Raw genomic sequence first — 27,894 nt, 5'->3', positions numbered from 1 at the left:
ATATTACATATTGCAATCAATAGTGCATTTTCACTCCTACTTCTGTCTCCTCTAATAAACCTACTATTACTCTCAGGTATATTTATGTTGTCTAGGATAAACCAGATTATTGGAATTCATCTTCTCATTCATATTTCCAGCTGATTCTATGATCTTAACTTTAAACATTGAAATCATCATTCTTAGCCTCAGTGCTTTCTTCAAGTCTTCTATATCATTTTCCTAGACTTTTGCTAGTGCTACCACAGAAAATGAGATAGATCTACAAGGATAATCCATTCCAGTTTTCTCCTTATCTGCCTTTCTAAAAGAAGCTAGAAACCCAAATATTAATTTTCCAACTCTTCTGTTGTTCAGAAGTGAGTTAGACTCCCATAATCAGATATTCTCCATCTAGATTTGATTTTACAATGGAATTAAATGAAGAGAAGGATAATATACTAAGACTGTATTTGCTAAAAGTGTATAGCAATTAGAGCTTAGTTTTGATAGAAGCTCCTGATTTCCAGATCACAGCTAAGGAATGTGTTCCTGAGTCAAAAGCTATTTGGGGGGTTCTCCCACATATTTTCATGTTGATATATTTATAGATTTTTTTTCTACATCATATAATCTCCACAAATCTTCTTTCCATTAATATTCATTCATATCATCACACTTGTATTAAACCTCAATTTACTTAAAGTTTTTTGCTTAAAACCACCACTAAGGTGGGTTTGCTCTCTTTGCTTAAACTACATGATCTAGACTGCTCCTTCACTTTATACTTCAATAGAATTAAGCAAACCACTTGCATTGCCTCTACATGCCATTGTCTCATACTATCCAATCTCTGTTCATGGTGTTAATTCTGGAATGCTTTACCCATTTTTGGCTAGATTACTCTAGATGGGAAATGTATACATAATATAAAGATTAAAAATTTGTCAAAAAATACTATGGTATGTGATTGTTTACATCTTGTATTTATAAAAAAAAAATTCTAACATTTCCCCTAACTATTGTTTCTATTCCTGATGCAATTTTTACCAATAGCAAAACATAGTATCCGAAGCCTGTCTAGAGTACAGGTGTGGGCAGGGAGGGGAGGAGGGATATTTTGGACATTGGTAATGGGAATGTTACACTGGTGATGGGGGGTGGCATCTTATATGACTGAAACCCAACCACAGTCAAGTTGGTAACCAAGGTGTTTAAATAAAAAATATTTTAAAAAAAAGAATAACAATAAAGCTTATTTTCTAAAAAAGTTTTGTGAACCAATAATTTATTTACAATAATTAATATATATAATATTATATTATATTATTATATATTATAATATAATGCATAATTTTATATTATTTGTATTATTATATAACATATTCTATATAATATGATAATTAATGTAATAATTAATAACCCATAGTTAATTAATAACTAACTACCATCTACTACTATGTCTTCTCTTAAAAACAAAACATTCAAGGATCAAAGAAATAGTGCAGTAGATTAACATTTGTCTTGTACACAGCTGACTTGAGTTCTTATCCTTGTCACACCAGATTCTCTAAGATCAGAGCCTAAAGTAAACCTTGGGTATAGCCCCAAACACAAAATAAATAAATAAATAAATAATAAAATTATCAAGATGAGATAGTGCAGGGGTTAAGGTTTTAGCTTTCACATGACTAATCCAGAACACTGTATCTAATACCCCAAGTACTGCCAGAAGTGACTCCTGAGCACAGAGCCCTAAGCACTGTTGGGTTATCCCTAAGCATAGCTTCCCCCAATTTTTGGTTTTAAATTCCATCCTCTAATCAAATTCTTAAAAGCAAACCAAAAATAACCATCTCTAAGTAATACCCACTTTCCCCTCAGGAATCCATTTTCCATGATATTCATGGAAACATTCCTTAGTATACAGAGGGAAGAAAAAGCATTTAAAGACTATTTCCAGAAAAATATAAGGTAATTATTTCACCTTATCTCTATATTCATGAACTTCAATCAAGTATTTATGTAAAGGGCTAGCTCTCTAAGACTATGGAATAATCTCTGTTGTATGTAGAATTAAAATTGACTTTTTAACTTAATGACATTAGTTCTAGAAAGAATACAATGGTCACTGCATTTTATAGACAAGGACACAGAGCCCTGGAAATGAGATAACTTTCTTATAATTGTCTGTTGTGTTTATAACAGAGTGGTACCCTGAACACCAATTAAAGAATTATTTCACTCTTTCCCAATGTCTTTTTTCAATATTTCATATATTGACTAATAATCTTAAAGACCTAGTTTTTAATTGATTTTGAAGCAATGGAGAAATAGAAAATTTTAAAATATAAGCAAACACAAAGAACAAGATATTCAAAACCTGTTAAACACAGTAATTTCTTTACATAACTACCTATTCTATCATAGGGTAGCAGACTGGAGAGCTAGTACATAATACAGGACAACTTAATTTAACTTTCAGATATTTTTAGGTGAAATCTAAACAAGCAGACTTTCTGGTTATTATCTATACTCAAAGTTATTCTTCATATATACTAAAATATAAGTCTGTTATTGCTCTCATTTCAAGTATACTTCATGCATTACATACAAATTTCTAAACGTGTATGTTTCTTAACCAAGATAGAATAATAATAGTATACTAAGCTAATGTGTTTAAGCAAGTAAAACCATTTAAACTAGATCTATCTTATTACCATCCTATTAGTTTTTCTAAGAACACAAATATTAAGACAAACTTTATATCATTTTTCAACTTCAAATTAACAAAATGATAAGGTAACACCGAATTTGGAATGACTCAACTATTCACATGCAGTGTCATATATATCAGTCCCTGAGAGTGTCAATCATGAACTATCATCCCTGTGCTGATGGGAAAGTTGGTCACCCATCAGCCTTCAGGTCATATAGTAATTTTTAATATATCTTACAACTGTTGCTCCACTGAACTTCCATGGCAACTAAAAATCAGCTTGCTGCTTAGTGAAGTGTAAATAAAACCAAGCCATTTGAATTCTATGTGGTTTCTGTGAAGCTAAGAAAAAGTTTTGGGGCCGGCGAGGTGGCGCTAGAGGTAAGGTGTCTGTCTGCCTTGCAAGCGCTAGCCAAGGAAGGACCGCAGTTCGATCCCGAGGCATCCCATATGGTCCCCCCAAGCCAGGGGCAATTTCTGAGCGCTTAGCCAGGAGTAACCCCTGAGCATCAAACCGGTGTGGCTAGAAAAACCAAAAAAAGAAAAAAAAAAGAAAGAAAGAAAAGAAAAAGTTTTGGCAAAGATAACAATAAAGATGGTTAAAACCACTTAATCCCCTTGGTCAATTCCTAATCTTATCAAAAAATATTTTCTACATATAATACTAAAAAATAAAATACTCCAAATTATGGAATATCATATTATGGACTTATTTGATTCTTCAATATATTGGAAACAATTCTTCAAGGATGACAAATGTACATATAATTAAAATCTAATAGGTTAAATGTCCTTGGATTTATTACATATGGAAAATGTTTCTCATTCACAAGTTTAGCAGAGTTCCAAGTATGAAAGAAAAAGCTAGTATTTATTAAGGATTTAGGAGACTGAAACACCTATTCATTAATCCTATGGAAATATTTGTCACTCATATGTGGCTTAGGGAATTGGGTAAAAATAGCTCCATGCTAAACTAAGTGTTTTCATCAGGGCATAAACCTTTATCTAAATGTGAGTAAATATTTAATAGTAGACAAGTTATTGGTACAATAAACTCCATGATAAACAGAGATACAAAAATGATACGTTGGCATGTGTTAGCATAATTTCACAGCATCTGTTGGCCCGCTATCAGATTAGAAACCAATCCTGGCAGATTAGTGAAACCAACAAAATTAGTGAATTAGTGAATTAGTGAAACCAAAAACGGTGGTACACATGAATAACAACCAAGAGTTGGCCCAACTTCAGCTGTTCAGGATTTAGATCATTAATGCTGCCCTTTAGCTTGTAGTAGAGTGTTTGGAAGAAATACCTATGAAAATTCAACTGTAAATGTGGAAAATAAAAATTTATTTTATCCAAGACTGATAAAAAAAAGCTCAGAGAACCATGTAGAGAATGAAAACCAATGGACAGAACTATGTAGAAGTAAAATAGTGCTGATGTGATGATAAACACCACTGACATACAAATTCGGGATTAGGGGATAATGAAAAATAGTTATATAACTATAAAAAATATAGGAAGCCTTCGGCGAGGTGGCGCTAGAGGTAAGGTGTCTGCCTTACAAGTGCTAGCCAAGGAAGGACCGTGGTTCGATCCCCCGGCGTCCCATATGGTCCCCCCAAGCCAGGGGCCATTTCTGAGCACTTAGCCAGGAGTAACCCCTGAGCATCAAACAGGTGTGGCCCCAAAAACCAAAAAAAAAAAATATATATATATATATATATATATATATATATATATATATAGGAAGCCTTTCTTTTTTTTTTTTTTTGTGATTTTTGGGTCACACCCGGCAGTGCTCAGGGGTTATTCCTGGCTCCATGCTCAGAAATTGCTCCTGGCAGGCACGGGGGGACCATATGGGACGTCGGGATTCGAACCGATGACCTTCTGCATGAAAGGCAAACGCCTTACCTCCATGCTATCTCTCTGGCCCAGGAAGCCTTTCTTCTGGGAAAAAAAGCATTCACAGTTCCAGTTCAGCTACTTAGTACTCTGTTTTCAGATGTCAAAAAAGACAAGATTCAGTTTGCCCACATCTTACAGCAGTCCCTTAATGATCTGTTTATTTAAGGAAAGAAAGTAAAAGGGATACTAATATAACCTATTATAACATTTCATAAATCATAAAAATTGCTGCATGATTTTTCCATAAAAGTTTCTATTAAAATTAATTTTAATAAAATTATGTATTGCAAATATGTATCAGCATATACACCATGATACATAGCCTAAAGATCAAGGAAAACATTTGGCAAATGTAAAAGAACACTGAAACATCATCTCTGAATCCAGTTAGAATAAAATGTTTCCTGGTATCATATTTTTTATCATATTTCTAAATAATCTTCTATAAGCTTTTTATTTTTATTTTTTATTTTATTTGGGGGGGTCACACCCTGCAGCGCTCAGGGGTTACTCCTGGCTCCAGGCTCAGAAATCGCTCCTGGCAGGCATGGGGAACCATATGGGATGCCAGGATTCGAATCACAGTCCTTCTGGATGCAATACAAATGCCTTACCTCCATGCTATCTCTCCGTCCCCCTCTATAAGCTTTTAGCTCTGTGATGACTAAGTCATCAAGCAGTGGAGGAACATATGTTGTGATTGCTCATTTTTCTATGTAGAAGTTATTTTGTGTCCTCTTTTATTACTTGATGCAGTGTTTTGTATTTTTCTTTATATAGGTACTTCACCTCTTTAGTTAAGTTGCCTATTTCATTGCAGCTCTATTTACAATAACCAGAATCTGGAAACAACCCAGATGCCTGACAGCAGATGAGTGGCTAAAGAAACAGTGGTACATATACACAATGGAATGCTATGCAGCTGTCAGTAAAAAAATGAAAATTTCATTTACATGGATGGACATGGAAACTATTATGCTGAGTGAAATAATTCAAAGGGAGAGAAATAGACACAGAATAGTCTCACTCATCTGTGAGATTTAAAAAAAATAAAAGATATTATGGTAATAGCCAGAGTCAATAGAGATGAAGTTTGAAAGGGCCAACCCATTATATGATGCTTACCACAAAGATTGGTGAGTGCACTAAGAGAAATAACTACACCAACAACTATCATGTTAGTGGCAGTAAGTGAGAGGAATAAAATGCCTGTCTTGAAGACAAGCAGGGGGTGGAGAAAAAGGGAGATAGGGAGCATTGATGGTGGGAAGGTGGCACTGGTGAAGGGGGTTGTACTTTTTTATGACAACTACAAACGTGTTTGTAACCATGGTGCTTAAGTAAGATATTAATAAGAAAAAAAAAAAAAGAAGTTATTTTGTTGTGTTATTCCACAGTACTCATGTTATTTTCAATCCCTCTTCCCAGATTCCTTGGTATTTTTGAAACTTTGGCCCAACTATTTGAATCAATCCTACTGAATTTCCAATCTATGTTTCCCCTGCCATATGCACCTTTTACCTGAAACTTCCACATCACAATCCTTGGAACCTTAAAACTCAGTACTTTTCTCTGTACTATCCTACTTCTGTACAATGCTCTGGGTCCTGTCCTTTCTAATACCAACAACTTTACATCCACTTAAAATGTTACCTCTTATGTGAATCCCTTCTATAACAGACCAGAACAAGGTTATATCTCTTTTGGCTAATTTCACATGAATTAATAATAACAATATCAATTATTACAGCACATATACCAGTCTATGCTTAATGCTTTACTTGCCTTGTCTCATGTGTCTTTAGTCACTGATTCATTATGAAAGAGGTATTAAAAACTTATGCAGATTATACTGGGACCAGAGATATAAAAACAAAGGTAAATATTTTTCTAGTAGAAAAATAGCAATGAAGGAATATTGGATATCTTTTTTTTTTTTTTGCTCATTCTTAAGCCAATTACTATGTTGAATCCTTGAATAATATAGTAATCTTTTGTAGGAGTTAGATGAACCAAAACTCCAATTAAACTAACTTATTTCAAAAGAGAGGAAAAAATGCAATTTATAATATGAGAAATAAACCAAGAAGGCAAAAATAATGTATCTACTCCATTATATAAAGAATTATTTATCAGTACTCTTTAACTTCTGTTAAAGATGGCTTGAACCCATGCTATCTTCTTTAAGTAAATCAAGACTTTTTTTAAGCCTACAGCACCCGGTATTCCCAGGTGGTCTCCCATCCAAGTACTAACCAGGCCCGACCCTGCTTAGCTTCCAAGATCCGACGAGATCGGGCGCGTTCAGGGTGGTATGGCTGTTGACGTAAACCAAGAATTCTAATCAAAATAACACTTTTTCTGCTCTCGACACAAAGGAAAAGAAAACCTAAAATACATTTAATAGGGCACAAAAATAAACTAAACATCTTTGTAAATCAAGAGTAACAAAGAAAACATAAAATTTTGAACAGAATTGTAGCTAGTATATAACTTTGTGTATCTGTATATGTATGAGCTTGATTTTTCTGTTGTTTCTGTTTGGGAAGGCACAGTGTGCAGACTTCAGGGCCTACTCTTGTCTCTGTGTTCATGGATCACTCCTGATGGAGTTCAAGGGACCATATGAATTTGTTGGGGATAGAGCTCAGGTAGGTACATAAAAGACATGAGTTCTACCCACTGCACAATCTCTCTAACCCCCAAGTTTATATATTTAAGAAAAATAATTACTACACATGGCTGTAATAAAGTTAAAAGCCTAAAAAAGCTGATGCTTCTTTTCTCCCCACCAACAGTTTTATTAATAAATTATAATTATAAAATTATTAATAGTCGAATTAAGGCATACCATGATACAATGCCTGAGTTTCAGACATAATGGTCCATCAACAAGCCCACCACAGTGTCAGTTCTCTACACCAATATCCACAGATCTCATTCCAAAAACAGCCTGTTTGACAGGAACATTGTAAAGTTTGATTATCGTTTGAATCTCAAGATTTCAGTGTTACTAGCTCTGTGACTTGGATATATAGTTATACCACCTCTTTATACCAATGATATACCCTGAAACTTGACACCTACTCTCTGTTACTTCCTCTCTGTCTCTTCTTTTTTTTTTTTTTTTTTTTTTTTTGGTTTTTGGGCCACACCCGGCAATGCTCAGGGTTTACTCCTGACTGCTCAGAAATAGCTGCTGGCAGGCACGGGGGACCATATGGAACACCGGGATTTGAACCAACCACCTTTGGTCCTGGATCGGCTGCTTGCAAGGCAAATGCCGCTGTGCTATCTCTCCGGGCCCCTCTGTCTCTTCTTATTCCATTTTATTTCTTCCTTGTTTTTGCCCTTCCTAAACTCTGGGATAAGGTTGATCTAACTATATATCCATTTAATAGCTTTATTTCCCTCTTCTACATGTTAAAGAGAAGTGATTTCATCCCATTCTATATTCCTCAGATAAGTGGTTTCATCCTATCTTTATTTTTCTTCTGACTTATTTCATTTAATATGATATACAGTTCCATTCACATTGCAGTGAATTGCTTTATGTCATCATTCCTTGCAGTTGCATTAAATTTAGTTTCTTTGATGATATGATTCCACAATGGCAACAGAATCAAAAAGAAACAAATAGGACTACATCAAAAAGAGATTTTGGCAAAAGAAACATGAGCTTAATTTAAAAGACACCTAATTTAATGGGAGAAAATATTTGCATTCAACACAACAGATATAAAGTCGATAATACAAAATATATAAAGTACTCGCAAAAATTTAAAAATTCAAAAAAACTTTATCATAAAATAGGGAGAGAAATCAAAAAGATAATTCTGAAGAAGATAGATAGCCAATAGGGACATGAAAAAGTGCTGATAAGTGCTCGCTTCAGCAGCACATATACTAAAATTGGAACGATACAGAGAAGATTAGCATGGCCCCTGCGCAATGATGACATGTAAATTCGTGAAGCGTTCCATATTTTAAAAAAAGTGTTGATAATTACTTATTATTAGGAAAAATCCAACTCAAGATGAGATGCCTTCTGACACTAGTATCATGTATCAAAAATACTGGGAATAATCTGTGTTGGTGGGGATCTGATGAAAAAGGAACTCTCATCCACTGCTGGTGGGAGTATTCTCTGGTTCAGAAAAGAAAGAATTGAGTTTCTAGATGACTCAGCAATTTCACTCTGGGTATGTACATTTATTTAAAAGTACATATATACACCAGTATTCATTGCAACCCTAAGTACAGAAAACTCCATGAGTCTGAAAATAAAGGCATCTTCAAGGGTAAAACACCACTAACCAAGCAATTGGAAGCAAAGATAAATATATGGGACTACATTAAACAAAGTAACTTTTGCACCTCAAAGGAAATGATGATTAGGAGACAAAGAATGCTCATATCCAACTGATAAATGGAAATATCTAAGATATAAAAGTTACTAGTAGTACTCAGCAAGAGAAAGATAATCTTACCCCATCCAAAAATGGAGAGAACTGAACAGACATTTCCTCATAGAATAAATATAGATGGCCAAGAGGCACATGAAAAATGCTCCACATGGGCTGGAATGGTAGAACAGTGGTAGGGCATTTGCCTTGCATGCGGCTGATCCAGAATGGAAGTGGGTTTGATCCCTGGCATCCCATATGGTACTCTGAACCAGGAGCAATTTCTGAGTACAGAACCAGGAGTAACCACTAAGCTCCGCCTGGTTCCCCCCACCAAAAAAAAAAAAAATGAAAAGAAAAGAAAAGAAAAAAAAATGTTCCACATCACTAATTATCAGGGAGATACAAAGATACAAATCAAAACAACAGTCTCACAGTGCATAGACTGGCATGAATCACAAAGAACAAAAACTACCAGTGCTAACACAGATGTGGGGAGAAAAGACTCTAATTCACTGCTGTTGTAAATACCAATTAGTCCATCCTTTTTGAAAAGTGGTATAAATATTAACAAAAACTAGAAATGAACTTCTGTATGATCCAGCAATACCACTCCTAAGAATCTACCTTAGGAACACAAAAACACAATACAGAAAAACCCTCTGCATTCCTATGTTTACTGCAACACTGTGTAAATAGTCAGAGTCTGGAAACAACCCAAATGTCTGAGAACAGATGAGTGACTAAAGAAATTGTGCTACATCTATATAATAGAATACTATGCAGCTGTAAGGAAAAATGAATTATACATGAATGGATATGGAGAGTATTGTGATGAGTTAAATGAGTCAGAGTGAAAGGAATAGAAATAGAATAATCTCAGACATTTGTAAAACATAAGAAAAATAAAAGATAGTATATTAATAATATCCAGAGGCAATAGCAATGAGGGCCAGGAGGAAGGTCCATGGTAGGAAGCTTGCCACAAATAGTGGAGCATGCAGTTAGGATTAGAAATAGATCACACTGGACAATAATTGGGTGTTGGACGGAAACAATATGATATGCATGGTACCCCTTTGTTAGCAATAATGTAAATAGAATAATAGGAAGAGAGAAAATAAGAGAGGAGTAAAATACCTGCCCCCGAGGCAGGCAGAGGTGTGGGAGAGAGGAAACTGAGGACATTGGTGGCAGGAAATCTTCATGAGTGGTGTACATTGTGAGACTAAAACGCAACCATGAACAACTTTGTGATCATGGTGTTTAAATAAAAAAGGAAAAATTGAAAAGTAACTCTATACCAAAACATTTTAAGAAATATACTAAATATGGGCCCGGAGAGATAACACAGCGATGTTTGCCTTGCAAGCAGCTGATCCAGGACCAAAGATGGTTGGTTCGAATCCCGGAATCCCATATGGTCCCCCGTGCCTGCCAGGAGCTATTTCTGAGCAGACAGCCAGGAGTAACCCCTGAGCACCGCCGGGTGTGACCCAAAAACCAAAAAAAAAAAAGAAAAAAAAGAAAAAAAAAGAAATATACTAAATACTAGAATTTTAATTAAAATTAATTTTTATCTAATTATTTAGAAACTAGTCTGATAAAATCTTTAAGTCTATTGAAGAGATTTGGAGAATAAGCAGAGGAAAAATTTACATTAAAAAAACAAAGGAAAGAAAATGGTACTGAATACATCTTAAAGAATTAGAGCCACCAAAATTTTTCTTTTCACATACGAGGATGTCTATAATTAAAAAGTTAGGTGATAACAATTGTTGGGGGGAAAAAAAAAACCACAATTAGGCCAGAGCATTTGCTTTGCATATGACCAAATTGACTTCAATTCCCAGCATCCCATCCCTGAGAACTGCCATGAGATATCCCTGAGCACAGAGTACTGCCAGGAATGGCTCCAACACAAATAAGCAAAAAAACAAACAAAGACAAACCAGAAAAGGAGGTGCCCTTCTTCTTATCTTGTAGTCATTTTAAATGGCACACAATATTTTGGAAAACAGTAAGCCACTCCTTCAAACAAAATGTAATAGTGATTCAATAATTCTACTTTAGGTGTGTATCTTAGGAAAAAGTGTTTATAAATGTTGATCATAGCATTTTTCTTAATAGCCCATAGATGGAAATAATCCAAATGTTATAAATAAAATGGATTATTCATCTGTGGAAAAGAATGATCCCATTATATTATGTGCTAAAGTGAATAAATCTTGAAAGTAGAGTAAATAAAAATTGCTAGTTATGAAAGACCACTAAAGAAGAAAATAGAGAAATACAAGGAGAACAAAAATGAATCGGTATTTATTTGATTAGGGTTGAAGGAGTAGAACAGAATAGGCAAATGGGAAAGAGTAGTAACTAAAGGGCAAAGGGTTTTTTTTAAGATGATTAAAATGTCCTAAAATTGACTATAGGTATGGTTATATATATTTTTGAATATATTACTGCCCCTGAATTTTGCTATTTTAAGTAGTAGATTACTTAACATATAATTTATGTCTATAAAGTTGTTAAAAATAGTTCTTAACATACCATCTTATGTAAAGTTGTTTTAGGATTTTGTAATTTGGAATTTTCATTTCAACAAAAATTTTAATTGCAACATAAATATTTGTTGAGATTATCTGGATGATAAGCCCATAATCACTAGAAAATAAAAGTACCCATTTATATTTGTCTTACAATATCATTCTCACCAAATGAATAGCCAAAAGGCCTTGAGAAAAGTAGTATAAATTGAGTTTCAGGATCATTTAAGTAGAGATATGATACAGAGAGGTGTAGTACAGCAGGTAAACTGCACTTGCCTTGCTAAGACTTAGCTGACCCTAGTTTGATCCCTAGCACCACATATGATTCCCTGAACACAGCCAGGAGTGATCCCTGAGTGCAAAATCATTTAAGTAATAGAAAGCTGTGGGGAAATCTAGGTTTCACACAATGTTCAGTCATAAGAAGGATACCAGACTCAAGTACCTACCCATAGAAGTCAGAGCCACATTCATCCTGGGTTTAGGTAAACTTTATGTAGGTCCAGGTTACTATCTTAATGAGTTTATTATAACTAAGAGTAAAAGCAGATAATCATGAAGAGTTTGCTGTGAAACAGTTTTAAGTATTGCATTTGGAGTGCAATATTCAAATGAATAGGTCAATATCAAAAACAAGTTTACTGGTATAATTAAGAGCAAAATTGATCATGATAATTATCAATTAATCAATCAAAATTAATAATATAATGGTACAACTTTGGTTTATAGAGCTCAAATTTAAAAATACAGTTGGTTATACATCATATATATATATATATATATATATATACACATACTTTTTTTCTACATGGAACTTGAAATTCAAGACCTTTTATTTTAAGCTACTCACACAATTAAGGACATGTTTCTGGGTTTTCTGTTTGATTCCATGGGTCTATCTTTGTTTTAGTGTAGCATCATTTTGATTACTGAAGTTTTAAAGTCTAATTTAAAACCAGAAATCAGGAAATACAATACCTCACATCTTTCTCAGAATTACTTTGGCTAGTCTTGGAGTTTTCTGGCTCCTTGAGAAATTTAAAATTATTTGTTTTATGTCCTTGAAGAATGCCATGAGATTTTGATGGTGATTGCATAAAGTTGATTATTACCATTTTACTTATGAGGAAAAGTATCATAGAATATTGCCCCTTCTTGGGAGCCGGGAGTCTAGCAGGAGAGGGTTTGGCAGGCTCCCGCCATGCCGGAGGCCTTCCTAACCAGGCCTAGTGGGGGTGCGGGACTTGGGTAACCCCAGCACCCCTCTACCACCTTGCTCCGGATCTCCAGGGCTTCCCTGGGCCACATGCCTGGGCAAGCCGGTGTGTTGGGCCCCTTGGTGGAGCTTGAAGGTACCCTAGGCTTCCCCCATTATCCATTCAGCTCCTTAGGGAGGGTTTGGGTGGGGCCCTGCACTTCTGGCCTCCCAGCTTCTTGAAATCACTGGTAATTTCTGTCCAGTCTATATTTTCAAAATCACAAGAAACATTAATAGTACCCACTATCATTGAATTATGTTTTTATATATTCAGAATGTCCAGTTTGTACTCTGCCCTTTTGCATACCCCTTCATAAGATCATAGTTCTCTTTAACTTCCTTAACTCCTACCATCATTACTCTTCATTTACTCTTTCTAACTTAAGTACTGTAGAGTCCTAAGTCACAGATCAAAGTGGTGCCCTGGAGTTAACACCCACCCAACTATTTTAAAAGGCATAAAAAGGACACTTATGTCTCTTCATCATTTTATAGGTGTTTTCTTTGATCGCTATAACTTTTGCTGAATATTTTCTTATACAGTGATGATCCCCCCCCATGTTTTTTATCTTCTCTTTGTGAACTGCTCAATATGAAATTTGATGTAAAAGAATCCCTCAGTTTAATGCTTATGTTTGAACCAAGTCATGGGTATTGTTGGAAATGTTCTTAAGCCCCCATATATCTGATAGCACCACGTGGCTTTATTTCTTGTTTGCTTAGGCACACTAAAATGGGAAAATACTATACATACCAATAAGTTCTTATCTAATAGAGATGGGAACACACAAATCTTGTAGTGCAATGAGACCTTACACCCTGAACATTGACATAAAGACCTGGTACAGGCCTCAGAAGAATGGGCATTCTCCATTCACCCCTGATCTAGAGAAGACATCTACAAAACATCCAAGGTTGTATATAACATAACCTGGAGGCATTCCTTTACCAGGGAAGATCCTACAGCTGCTCTGACATAGATCTACTCAAAAAAGACTTCCCTTAACACTAAGAAGACTTAACAAAAACAATGACCTGCTTACTGGACAGGGCTTGCTGTATTGCCCCTTAATTGTGAGGTTTGTCTATAACATCACCTGGAAGCAATCCTCTACCACGGAAGACCCTACCACTGCTCAGACATCGTCCTGCTGAAAAGAGACTTCCCTTAACAATGAGAAGACTTAACAACAACCTGCTTACAGGACAGGGCTTCCTGCATTGCCCTTTCATGGTGAGGTGAAACGAGAAGACACTCCACATCATGACTTCAATTTAGGATATGCAGATTCCAGAATCTTTAATGCAGAAACATCATACCAACAACAGAGACTGTGTGAAGAGTGTTTTGGCACTACAGACAATGTCATGGATCGGACGATAACTTGCCTGCAGCCTGGAGTTGGTCTTATGCCAGGAAACTTCAGGGGTAGGATCTCTTTGTATTTAGGCCAAGGTTATTCCTTTCCATGCCTCTCATATTTTGGTGGGCCTATGCAAACAACAATTGCCACTCTAACACCGTTTTTACTGTGCTCCTTTGACTCTAATCCTTAAAATGCACCCACTTAAAATTTGAGGTTAAATGCACCCACTTAAAATTTGAGGTTAACTTAAGCTAATATGCATGTACATGGAAATGTAAAAAATACTATGCCTCTAATGTTTAAGGAGTTACATAAGTTTTATGGCTTTAGATTGCCTTGTGTGCTATTAAGAAATATTATAATGTGCTACAATCTGGGGGCTTGAGGGACAAGGTAATTGTACATGGATTCTGTTTTATTTATCTTAATGTTCTTTGGCTGAAAGTTCAAAGTTAAGATATCAGCAAGGGGACTTCTTCTGAGAATTATGTTATGGCTGATTGTCCTTCCACTGTAACTTTACCTTGTCCTCTTTCTTTGCATCTTTTGTTCTCATAATTCAAAATAAAAAAAATTAATAAAAAAAAAGAATATTGTATTACTGGGGCCGGAGAGATAGGACAGCCGTAAGGCATTTGTCTTACATGCGGAAGGACGGTGGGGAATCCCGGAGTCCCATATGGTCCCCTGTGCCTGCCAGGGGCAATTTCTGAGCGTGGAGCCATGAGTAACCTCTGAGCGCTGCCCAGCATGACCCAAAACCAAAAAAAAAAAAAAAAAAAAAAGAATATTGTATTACTCTTTAAGTGTTACTTTAAGTGTTATACATCCAAGTATTATTTATAAGCCCGTATGTTCCACAAATTTTCTACCTAAAAATGTTATCACCTAAAAAGGTACATACCATCAATTTAATCATAATTATCTCTGTATAATGGTATTTTTTTCACTTTGCATATTGAGCCTTTAGTAATTTTAAAAACATATTTTAGGGCAGGAGAGATAGTTCAAGAGCAGAGACTAAATGCAAGCTTTGCATTCATGATTCAAACCCCAGCGCTACACGGTCCTGCAAGCACCATTGGGATGATCCCCAAACACTTTAAGATGTGATAGGCAAAGTAAGTCAGAGGGAGAAGGATAGAATAGAATTATCTCACTCATTTGTGGGATATTTAAACAAAAGAGCATTGTAATAATATTTATAGACAATAATGACAAGGGTTAGGAGGACCAGCCTATGGTGGAAAGCTGGTCACACATAGTGGAAGAGTGCAGTTAGGTCAAAGAAGGGACCACTATGACAATGATAGTTGGAAACATCCCCCTAAGTGCTGAAAGGAGATTAAGTGATAAGCATGATACCCCTCAGTAACAATATTGCAAAAACTGTGTCTAAAAATAAATAAATAAATAAATAAATAAAAATTAAAAAGGGAGTGGGAGAAAGGGAGTAAGAGTGAGAAAGAGGGGCCGGAGAGATAGCATGGAGGTAAGGCGTTTGCAATTTATGCCGAAGGTCAGTTGTTCAAATCCTAGTATCCCATATGGTCCCCTGAGCCTGCCAGGAGCGATTTCTGAGCATAGAGCCAGGAGTAAGCCCTGAGCGCTGCCAGGTGTGACCCAAAAGCCAAAAAAAAAAAAAAAAAAAAGAAAAGAAAAAAAAAGAAAAGAAAAGAAAAACAGAGTGAGAAAGAGAGAAGAAAAATGTCTGCCCAGGAGGCAGGCAGGGGGGCAGTGGGGAGCGGAAGGGAAACTGGGTGTTGCACATTGACTGAAACTCAATCACAAAATACTGTGTATCTATGAAGGAAAAAACCAACTGTATTATGAACAACCTTGTAACCATGATTTAAATAAAATAAATATTTATAAAAATAAAAATATAAGTATATTTTTAATGATCTCAGTGTTTTAGTTGAAGGCAGAACTAATCACCTATTTGCTTACATTGTCAGAGACTGGCAGTTAAAATAAAATATATAGTGGTGTTCAGCTATAGAAATCAGTGAATATGGGACTTCTTTGATTTGAGGAGACACATTTTAGTAATAACATTACTATAGAGACAGAAGTGTATTTGAAGGGCCAGAGAGATAGCATGGAGGTAACGCATCTGCCTTGCATGCAGAAGGATGGTGGTTCGAATCCCGGCATCCCATATGGTCCCCTAAGCCTGCCAGGAGCGATTTCTGAGCATAGAGCCAGGAGTAACCCCTGTGCGCTGCCAGGTGGGACCCAAAAACCAGAAAGAAAAAAAAAAGTATATTTGAAGAACTGCAATTAAAATAGTGAGAGAGGAGTCGGTGAGGTGGCGCTAGAGGTAAGTATCTGCCTTGCAAGCGCTAGCCAAGGAAAGATGGCGACCGCAATGGTTTGATCCCCCGGCATCCCATATGGTCCCCCCAAGCCAGGGGCAATTTCTGAGCGCTTAGCTAGGAGTAACCCCTGAGCATCAAATGGGTGTGGCCCGAAAAACAAAACAAAACAAAAAATAAATAAAATAGTGAGAGAATCTAAAATCACATCATAATAGGAATAGCAGAAAACTATGTACATCTAGATGGAAAAAAATTATACTTAAAGAAAACAAAATGAGGCCAAGGAGATAAATCTAAGGACTAGATCCTTTGAGCCTTGCTTGTGTGAGAACCAAAGTTTGATGCCCTGTATTGCATAGTTCCCTAAGTACCATCAGGAGTACCCCTAAAGATTCCTGAGCACTAGTAATATGGCATTAATCTTCCTCAGCTGGAGCACTGAACTGGCCCCAATCATTAGCCTAGTGTTCAGGGAGTAGCTTCCTGGTCTGTTCGACATTGTTTGAGAATTGTACCCCATCTCCGGCAAATATAATTAAAGTTTTGAAATTTTATCACTTAGAATAATAATCACACAGTACTCATCGTGTACTGAGTACTCATTGTGTATTGTTTGAGTTATCTCAATTTATCCTCACTGCATCCCTGTAAGGAAAATATCAGTATTATCCTCCCTCTAAAGATAAAAGAATAGAGAGAGAGAGAGAGAGAGAGAGAGAGATCAGACATCTTACTTAAAAATCACATATACATTATGAAATGGTAGAGCCACCATTCAAATCCAGAAATAGATTGTGTTCTTACCAGTCAAATAAGGCTAATATTCCAAAAAAGGAAAAGTGACTGCCTTTCTTTTCTTTTTAATGTTTTAGTCATCAAGAAAATACCAAGTTATTCATGATTAAGTTTCAGACATACAATGTTTCACCACCTATCCCTTTGCCAATGTCTACTTATCTCCACCAATGTCCCTCTTTCTTTTTTTTTTTTTTTTTTTTTTTTGGTGTTTGGGCCACACCCGGCAGTGCTCAGGGGTTACTCCTGGCTGTCTGCTCCGAAATAGCTCTTGGCAGGCACGGGAGGGACCATATGGGACACCGGGATTCGAACCAACCACTTTTGGTCCTGGATCTGCTGCTTGCAAGGCAAACGCCGCTGTGCTATCTCTCCGGGCCCCAATGTCCCTCTTTCACCCCTGAGCCCATTTACCTCCCACATACCAGTCTTCCTCTACAGGAGGCAATTAAGAAAATTAAGATTCTACATTACAGTTTACTGTTAATGTTAGAGTTTCATACATAACATTTTACTATCTTGTAGCACTACCTCCTTCTCCCTGTTAAATACTTCCTGCTATTCCCCAGATGACCCACCATTTGAATGTTTCCTACTAAAGACAATTTCTCATGTTTTTGTTATCTTGCCTTTGAGCATTTGTTATTCCCATCTTATGTTTCTTTCTTTCCTGCATATGATAGAGATAAATCTGTGTTAGTCTCTCTCCCTGAATAATTTCACTCAGCATGACACATCAGATCCATTCACGTAGTAGAAAACTGCTTGATTTTTTTGTTTGTTTGTTTGTTTTGGGGCCACATCAGGAGGTGCTCAGAGGTTACTTTCTGGCTCTGCACTCAGAAATCGCTCCTGACAGCCTCCAGGACCATATGGGATGTCAAGGATCTTGGGTCCTTCCAGAAAAACACCTTACCACTGTGCTATCTCTCAGGCCCTGAAAACTGCTTGATTTTTATATTTTCTTGTGACTGAGTACTATTTTGTTGTGTGTATGTACTATAGTTTTATTATCCAATCATCTACTCTTGTGCACTTGAGTTGTTCTCTGATTTTGACTATTGCGGATAATGCTGCAAGAAACATAGAATTCAAATATATTTTCTCCACTTTGTTTTTGGACCCTGGGGATAAATTCTAAGAAGTGGAGTGGCTGTGTCAAATAGAAGCTTAATTTGTAGTTTTTTGCAGTATGTCCCTATTGTTTTCCAGAAAGGCTAGCCCAGTCAACATTCCCACCAGCAGTGAACGTAGGCCTCGTTTTCACTGCATACAAAACAATACTGTTTAGTTTTGTTTTGATGTGTGCCAGTCTCTGTGTTACATCATTGTTGTCCTGGTTTACTTTTCCTTAATAATTAGTTATATAGAGCATTTTGATATGCCTTTTAATAATTTGCATTTCTTCTTTAAGGACATTTCTATTCTATTAACTTTCCCCCATTTTTATATAAAATCCTACTAGTGCCGCTCTCTTGCTCCGGGAAGGGCCGCGCGAACCGCAGCCAGTCCGGCTGGGTTTCACTTGCCCCCAGGAAAGGTAGGGAAGCCCCGCCCACCCACGCTGAGCGCGAACGGCCGCCGGCTCCAGCTGGGTCTCTCTTGCTCCGGGAAGGGCCGCGCGAACCGCAGCCAGTCCGGCTGGGTTTCACTTGCCCCAGGAAAGGTAGGGAAGCCCCGCCCATACACGCCGACTGCGCGAACACCCTCCACGCCCCATCCCCCGTCGGGTTAGGCCACAGAAAGAGCACAGGAGGAGCCAAACCGCAGCAAACCCACCCAACAGTACCCCTAGATCCACCCTCAGGGAGGGGACCCATTCCCACACCACAGGGGATCAAAACAGGCTGAAATTGGAAGGAACAGTACTCCAAAGCACACCATTAAACACAAAGAAATATGGGTAAATCAAAGAGAACCCTAAGTTCTGAAGATACGGAGACAAACCCTAAAAAGTTTCCAAGCCCGCCAAAACGCACAGATTCATGGGAAGATGATCTAAAAGCAGCAATGAGGAAGGAAATGCAAGAATCAATAAAAGCAATGAGAGAAACCTTAGCTACCGAGTATAAGATATCTATCGAGGAACAAATTAGCCAAATTAAAGAAGAAATGTTAAAGAGTATGAGAGAGTCCATACAAAAAGAAGTGAAGGAATTAACAGACAAAATAACAAGCCTTACCAGCAGAAACACAGAGTTGGAGAAACACATTGAAGAACTCGAAGGAAAACTGCAAACAAAAAATGACCAAGAAACCAACAAAGAAATAAAAGGCAAAGCACTGGAAGGAAAAGTCCAGTACCTAATGAACAAGGACAAAAGAAACAATCTAAGAATCGTGGGTATACCAGAAGGGGAGGAAATAGGGAAAGGGGAAGAACAAGTAGTCAGAGAGATAATAGCAGAGAACTTTCCCACCCTCTGGAATGAAACTTCAGGGCAAATCCAGGAAATCAAGAGGGTCCCTAATAAAATAGACCCCAATAAACCAACACCAAGACATATAGTAATCCAAATGGCTAAAAATAAAGAGAAAGAGGAACTTCTTAAGGCAATAAGAGAGAAAAAACACCTCAAGTACAAAGGTAGGGACATAAGAATCAAACCAGATCTGCCAGTCGAAATAATTCAAGCTAGAAGACAGTGGAATGACATATTTAAACGACTGAATGAAAGAAACTTCCAACCTAGAGTCCAATATCCAGCAAAACTATCATTCATATGGGAGAACAGACTAAAAACATTTTCAAACAAGACCAAACTAGAGCTATTTGTGCAAACAAAACCGATCCTAAACGACCTACTCAGAGATGAATTACACAATCCAAACCCCCGATTGTAACAAAAGCCACCCTACACAACACAACTGCACAACAGTCCTCTCTCTCAATAATCTCCCTAAATGTTAATGGCCTAAACTCTCCAATTAAAAGACGCATAGTAGAGAACTGGATTAGGAAAAATAAACCGGACTTCTGCTGTCTGCAAGAAACACACCTACAGCTACAGGATAAGCATAGGCTTAGAATAAAAGGATGGAAAGTAATTATTCAGGCCAATGGAAAACAAAAAAGAGCAGGGACAGCCATTCTTATATCAGACCAAATTGCATTCAACCTCAAGAAAGTGATCAGAGACAAAGAGGGACACTACTTACTGATCAGGGGAACATTGGACCAAGAAACACTAACCCTGGTCAATATCTATGCACCTAATCTAGAGTCAGCAAAATATGTGAGGCAACTGCTCGTAAACCTGGAGAAACACATGAAGGGAAATGTGATAATAGTAGGGGACCTCAATACTCCACTTTCACCATTGGACAGATCCACCAAACAGAAAAATAGCAAAGAAATAAGAGCTCTAAATGAAAAATTAGAAGATTTGGGGATAATAGACTTATATAGAGCCCTCTATCCCCAAAAAGCAGAATACACATTCTTCTCAAGCCCACATGGAACCTTCTCCAGAATAGACCATGTCCTAGGATACAAAGCCAACCTGTATAAGACCACAAAGGTAAGGATCATTAGAAGTACCCTTTCAGATCACTATGCAACAGAGATCAAAATTGACATCAAGAAGAAGCAATGGAGAAAAACTAATACCTGGAGATTAAACAACATGCTGCTCAACAACACCTGGATCAAAGAACAACTCAAGGAAGAAATAAAAAGATTCCTTGAGACAAATGATAATGAAGAGACAACATGTCAAAATTTGTGGGACACAGCAAAAGCAGTAATTAGGGGGAAACTCATAGCAATACAGGCCTATATCAAGAAACAGGAAAATAACAAAACCAACAGTTTAAAAGATCACCTCAAAGAATTGGAACAACAGCAACAGAGAAACCCATCCACAACCAGAAGGCAAGAAATAATAAAAACCAGAGCAGAAATAAACAACATAGAAACGAAGAAAACAATACAAAAAATCAATGAGACCAGGAGTTGGTTTTTTGAAAAAATAAACAAGATAGACAAACCCCTAGCAAAACTCACCAAAAAAAAAGAGGGAAAACACCCAAATCAATAGGATCACAAATGAAAGGGGAGATATTACAACAGAACCCCAAGAAATACAACATATCATAAGATCATATTATGAACCACTATACTCAGCTAGGATAGAGAACCCAGGAGAAATCGACAGATTCTTGGAGAAAACCCCTCTTCCGAGACTGGACAAGGAAGATCTAGAAAGCCTAAACAGACCAATCACCTCAGAGGAAATTGAAGATGTAATTAAAAAACTCCCTAAGAACAAAAGCCCAGGACCAGATGGATTTACAGGTGAATTCTACCAAACATTTCGAGAAGACTTACTGCCACTTTTCCATAGGCTCTTCCAAACCATAGAAAAAACAGGAATCCTCCCTAACTCCTTCTATGAGGCAAATATCACACTCATTCCCAAAGAAGGCAAAGACACCACCAAGAAAGAAAACTACAGACCAATCTCACTAATGAACATAGATGCAAAGATACTCAACAAAATCTTAGCAAACCGAATCCAGCACTTCATCAAAAAGATCATACATCATGACCAAGTGGGTTTTATACCAGGAATGCAAGGTTGGTTCAACATACGCAAATCAATCAACATTATACATCACATCAACAACAAGAAAAACAAAAACCACATGATCATATCAATCGATGCAGAGAAGGCGTTTGACAAAATCCAACACCCTTTCATGTTAAAGACACTCAGCAAAATAGGGTTAGAAGGAACCTTCCTCAAGATAGTTACAGCTATCTATGAAAAGCCTACAGCCAACATTATACTTAATGGCGAGAAACTAGAAGCATTCCCACTAAGGTCAGGAACTAGGCAAGGCTGTCCACTCTCTCCACTATTATTCAATATAACCTTAGAAGTCCTAGCAAGAGCAATCCGACAAGAGAAGGGAATCAAAGGAATCCAAATTGGGAAAGAGGAACACAAACTATCTCTATTTGCAGATGATATGATGATATACATCGAAAATCCTAAAGAGTCCACAGTAAAACTCCTAGAAACAATTAACCACTACAGCAAAGTGGCTGGATACAAAGTCAATACACAAAAGACAGTAGCGTTTCTATATACAAACAACGAAGTTGAGGAGAGAGAGATTAAAAATACAATACCATTTAAAATAGTATCAAAAAATATCAGGTACCTAGGAATCAACCTTACGAGGGAAGTGAAAGACCTATACCAGGGAAACTTCAAAACGCTTCAGAAAGAAATTGAAGACGACCTAAAGAAATGGAAGAACATCCCATGCTCATGGATAGGTAGAATTAACATAGTCAAAATGACTATCCTACCCAAACTACTATATAGATTTAATGCAATCCCTATCCAAATCCAGACACCATTCTTTAATGAAATAGAACAATCAATCACAAAATTTATCTGGAACCACAAAAGACCCAGGATAGCCAAAGACATACTGAAAAACAAAAAGCTGGGAGGCATCTCCTTACCTAACTTGAAACTATACTATAGAGCCATAGTAATCAAAACAGCATGGTACTGGAACAGAGACAGGACCTCAGACCAGTGGGTCAGAACAGAATTCCCAGACATAAACCCCAAGATATACAGCCAACTAATATTTGATAAAAGAGGCAAGAACCTGAAATGGAACAAAGGAAGTCTATTCAACAAATGGTGTTGGTACAATTGGAAAACCACATGTACGAAAATGAAGATTGACCCATACCTCACCCCTTATACAAAAGTCAACTCAAAATGGATCAAAGACCTTGAAATCAGACCCGAATCTATAAAGTTTATCGAGAATAAAATAGGCAGAACACTCGAAGACCTATATATCAAAAAGGTCTTTGAGAAGGGAGCACCAATGGCAAGAACGTTAACAGCAAATATAAACAAATGGGACTACATCAAGCTAAAAAGCTTCTGCATGGCGAAAGAAACCCTACTTAATGCAAGAAGACAGTTAACAGAATGGGAAAAAATCTTTTCACTCGACATATCAGATAAAGGGCTGATATCTAGAACATACAAAGCACTCAGAAAGCTGAGCCCCCCAAAACCAAATAAAGCCATAAAAAATGGGAAGATGAAATGAATAGACACTTCTCTGAGGAAGACAGAAGGATGGCCAACAAACACATGAAAACATGCTCACCTTCACTCATCATCAGGGAGATCCAAATCAAGACAACAAATGAGATACCACCTTACACCAGTGAGGATGGCTCACATCAAAAATAATGGAAACAACCTTTGTTGGCGGGGATGCGGTATGAAAGGAACTCTCATCCACTGCTGGTGGGAATGCCCCCTAGTCCAACATCTATGGAGAAAAGTCTGGAGAGTGCTCAAAGAACTCAGAATTGAGCTGCCATTTGACCCAGCAATTGCCCTCCTAGGCATATACCCCCAAGTTGGAAGGATATTCATCCCAAAATACATATGCACCCCACTATTTATCGCAGCAATCAGTATAATAGCCAAATCTTGGAACCAACCTCGATGTCCAACAACAGATGAATGGATCATTAAGATGTGGTACATATACACAATGGAATATTACATGGCAGTCAGAAATGATACAATCACAGACTTTGCAGCAACGTGGATGGACCCAGATCATGTTATGTTAAACGAAGTAAGTCAGAAGACAAAAGATAAACACAGAATGGTAGCACTATTCTGAAGCACCTAGAACATATATTTTATACACAACTAATACCTAACAATCAAACAACAGGGTTTAACAGGGTAGAAACTCTGAGCACTGTAATAGTCAACATATACTTGGGAGCAGTGTTCAAAATACATGAAAAAGGAACAACGCAAACTCTTGACTACACAGTATACCACAAAGAAAACAGCAACAACAGAGATAGCAGCATAGGGAGAACAGGTATGTAATCAGACTTCTACAACAAAGGCCCACAATAATCCCTTAGAGATCGCATACAAGAACACAAGTATAGAACACCACGGGAAATCACTGACTGCAATGGAAACATACCTTAACACTATGTTTTAATGCCTTTATCTTACTATATTTTAAATAACCTCTCAGCTTTTCTGTCCACAGGCACCCTTGGATACAAAGGGCGGACAAACTAAGGTGGCAACTCAGGATACTTCACGAGATACCATACCTTGTTTGCACTACGAGATAGCCGAGAGAAAAACCTTTAACATACACTTTATCTCTAGGTTATACCTTCTTTTAGGAATTGAAGCACATGACCAGCCAGATCACCGAGGCAGTAACTGCGACGTACGGACTTAAACTACAGGCTCTATTCATCGAACACAATCAACCAATCCAGCATTCCCTTGCTATTTTCTCTTCTCTTCTCACTACTTTCTTCTTTTTTTTTTCTTTCTCTTTTTTCTTTTCTTTTTTTTCTTTCTTCATTTCTCTCTTTTCTATTCTTCTCTTTACTTTTTTTCCCATTCTCTTCTCCCTTTCTTTATAAGGTATTTCTTCTTTTCTCTCCCTTCATATCCCTCCCATATACCTTCCCCTTTCTCCCCTCCGGAAATCTAACTATCCCTTCACCCCTCGATCCCATCCAGATCTCCCACCATATTAAAACTCTTCACCCTCAGTCCTTAATCTATTAGGCATCAAGATCGACCTCCTACCCAACGAACCAGTACCCAGCACCCAGGCGAGGGGACACCCAGTCAAACCCACACCTAGTCTCCTGCAAGAAAAGACAGCCAACTCCCCTGCGGATCATGCTGCGTGGCCCTCCCTACCAACTCCCCCTAACGTGGACTGTTTCTTGAAACCGGGCCTAGGTCCAAAAGTATCCCCAATACAAGAATTCTTCCAAGACCTCCCTACCACAAATTTTTACCAAACTGAAGAAGGCCAGGGGGTGGGATAGAAAGATGCCTGGGAACCCACACACCACAAGAAAAACCCAAAAGGCAATGGGAAAAACTGTACTTCCAACATAGGCATAAGACCTGTAATACACCACATCTTTACCGGCTTTCCCCCAAATGTAAGGTAGTTTTTTGCACCACTTTGGTCCGTTAAAAGCTTCGCTAATTCATTTTATTTCTTTTTCTTTTATTTATTTATTTTTTTAATTTATTTTTTCAAATGCCTGTCCTACATATACATTTGTGAGCATATACATTGTCATTCCCTTTTTTTTATTTATTTTATTTTTATTTTATTTTATTTTATTTTATTTCATTTTTTATTCTTTTTTTTTATTTTTTATCGTTTTTGGGGATGTGACCTGTTTCTGTTATCCCCTCTGTCCACCCCCAAATACACCGACAATATAATGTAGCACCATTTCTCCCTGCAAAGGCACACTAAATAAAGGGGAAATCTTACATAGAGAAAAGAGCTCTTATCTAATAGAGATAGGAACTCACAGTTGTTAATAATACAGGGATATCTCCTACCTTGAAAATATGTCATGTGGAATCAACTTAGACCTCAGGTGATTAGATACCATTCATCCAGCCTTGAACCCTGGATCCCAGACATAGAAACGGCACAGCTCTTCACACAGCTGCAGGAAACAAATCCCATCCAGGACAGCCTTAATACTGCGGGGTCAACAACAAGGGCCAGCTCTAACATGATATCCTGACAACGAGGAAAATGTGAACAACTTGACCTTAGAGCTGATTAGCCTACCTTACCAGCTAACGACAAGACAAAACCAGAAGACTTGGCACCCTTTGGTAGGTCCAAAAGCCAAGATCGCGATTTACAGATGACTGGCTGATAGAACCACGGCCAGACTGTACACATCTTGGGACCAATAAAAAAGCCCTAGTTTTGGGTTTGAACTATGACCTGCACAATAAGCATGATCCCCAGTCCCAAAGGTCCTGCAGAGACAATTGTAACGGAATGGAGCTTCTGGAAGCACAAAGAAAGACGCTAACCTAGGTGCCATCCTAGGCTCAGTGCAAAGCCCAAGACCACCAACCACAGAAGATGGATTAAAATGACACTGAGGTAACAGAACCTCTAGAATCACGAAGACTGACTTCATCACAAATCCCATCTCAGGATCTGTGCAGATACTGAGACCTCTAAACACAGAGCTCTGATTGTATCACCCTGGACAGAGCAGAAGTCTACCAACCACAAAAACGCCACCGGGAGAGTAAATGATCCTGAGCAAAATCTAGAGTTGATCCCCATGACAGTATACTCCAAGGACTGAGAAACCCCATATTTTTTTAGGCCAAGTGAATTTCTTTTCAAATGACCCCAATATTTACTGTGCCAGGGCAGGAGGGAAAAAAACAAAAATACAAAAAGCACAAAACCTTGGTTATTTATATATATATATTTTTTTACCTTCATTTATTATTATTATTATTTTCATTTACCTATCTATTTTGGTCGATTTCTCTCTTTGGGTGTGATTATTGAAATTGTTGTCCCCAGTTATACTTATTTTTTCTCTTCCTCTCTTTTCTTTCGTTATGTGCTATGCCATGTTTCTTATTTCAAGACCATGGTGTGTTTTTTTGTTTATGTGCTTGTTTTTGTTGTTTTTTTGTTTGTGATGTTTTGTTTTTTTGTTTGTTTTTTTGTGGTGCTTATCGATAAAGCTGGAGTCCTCAATGGATACTTAACACTTCTTTTGATACTGGTGGAGTGTTTCACCTTCTCTTTCTTTTCACCTCCCAAATCGATGATGAGAGCCACTAGAAGGATTCCGCCCATTTTCGGGGTATTAGACTCTTACCCCAATTTATTACTTTTTTCTTTTTCAGGCAAAACCACGTAACTTGAAATAGCTGGTCTTGCCTCCAGTTAGAGGGGGAAATAAGGGAGGCCTCAAAACCAAACAGGTGCAAGACTACTAAGTAATAGGTTAGATACAGAGGGGACCACATATTCTAGCCACCCTGGGGGTGAGGGAAGAAGAAATGGGAGGGAAGACAAAAACGGATGGGTAGGGAGAACAATTTGGTGATGGATGGGAATCCCTCCTGATTTTATGTGAATATGTACCTAAAATATTATTGACACCAATATGTAAGCCACTATGATCAAAATAAAATTATATTATAATAAAAAAATGTAAAGGCACAGAACTAAAAAAAAAAATCCTACTAGTGCCATATATGTAATATGTATTTTATATTAACCCCCTTAGCATATGAATGGTAGGAAAATAATTTATCTGTAAGCTGTCTTTGTATTCTGGTCTTCATTTCTTTTAAGGTGCAGATGCTTCTTAATTTAATGTAGTCCATTTGTTTAATTTTTGATTTCCACTTGCTTAGTCAGTGACATTTCATTCTTAAAGATGCCTCTAGTTTCAACATCATGAAGAGTTCTGCCTACATTTCCTCTATGTATCTTATAGGGAATAAGGGGAGAAAAAAATTCTCATTCACTGCTTTTGGGAATGCTGTCTAGTCCAGCCTTTATGGAAAACAATATGGAGATTCCTCAAAAAACTGGAAATTGAGCTCCCATATGATCCAGCTATATCACTTCGAGGGATATATCCTAGGAATACAAAAACACAATATAAAAATGCCTTCTACACACCTATATTCATTTCAGGACTATTTATAATAGCCAGACTCTAAAAA

The 27,894-nt window shown here is 37.3% G+C and overlaps 2 non-coding genes across 2 annotated transcripts; one reads left to right on the top strand and one right to left on the bottom strand.

Moving 5' to 3' along the window:
* Positions 1-6,825: 6,825 nt before the first annotated feature.
* LOC125996024 (5S ribosomal RNA) lies at positions 6,826-6,944 on the bottom strand. The gene has a single exon (XR_007491202.1). It is a non-coding gene; the product is annotated as a 5S ribosomal RNA (ribosomal RNA).
* A 1,556-nt stretch (positions 6,945-8,500) lies between these two features.
* On the top strand, positions 8,501-8,607 carry LOC125997200 (U6 spliceosomal RNA). Its single transcript, XR_007491642.1, has one exon. It is a non-coding gene; the product is annotated as a U6 spliceosomal RNA (small nuclear RNA).
* The last annotated feature ends 19,287 nt before the right edge of the window (positions 8,608-27,894 follow it).

The sequence above is a fragment of the Suncus etruscus genome, chromosome 1 (genome assembly GCF_024139225.1).
Source record: "Suncus etruscus isolate mSunEtr1 chromosome 1, mSunEtr1.pri.cur, whole genome shotgun sequence".
NCBI lineage: Eukaryota > Metazoa > Chordata > Mammalia > Eulipotyphla > Soricidae > Suncus > Suncus etruscus.
Note: the sequence above shows the minus strand (reverse complement) of the source record. Positions and strands in the feature narration are given on the sequence as shown.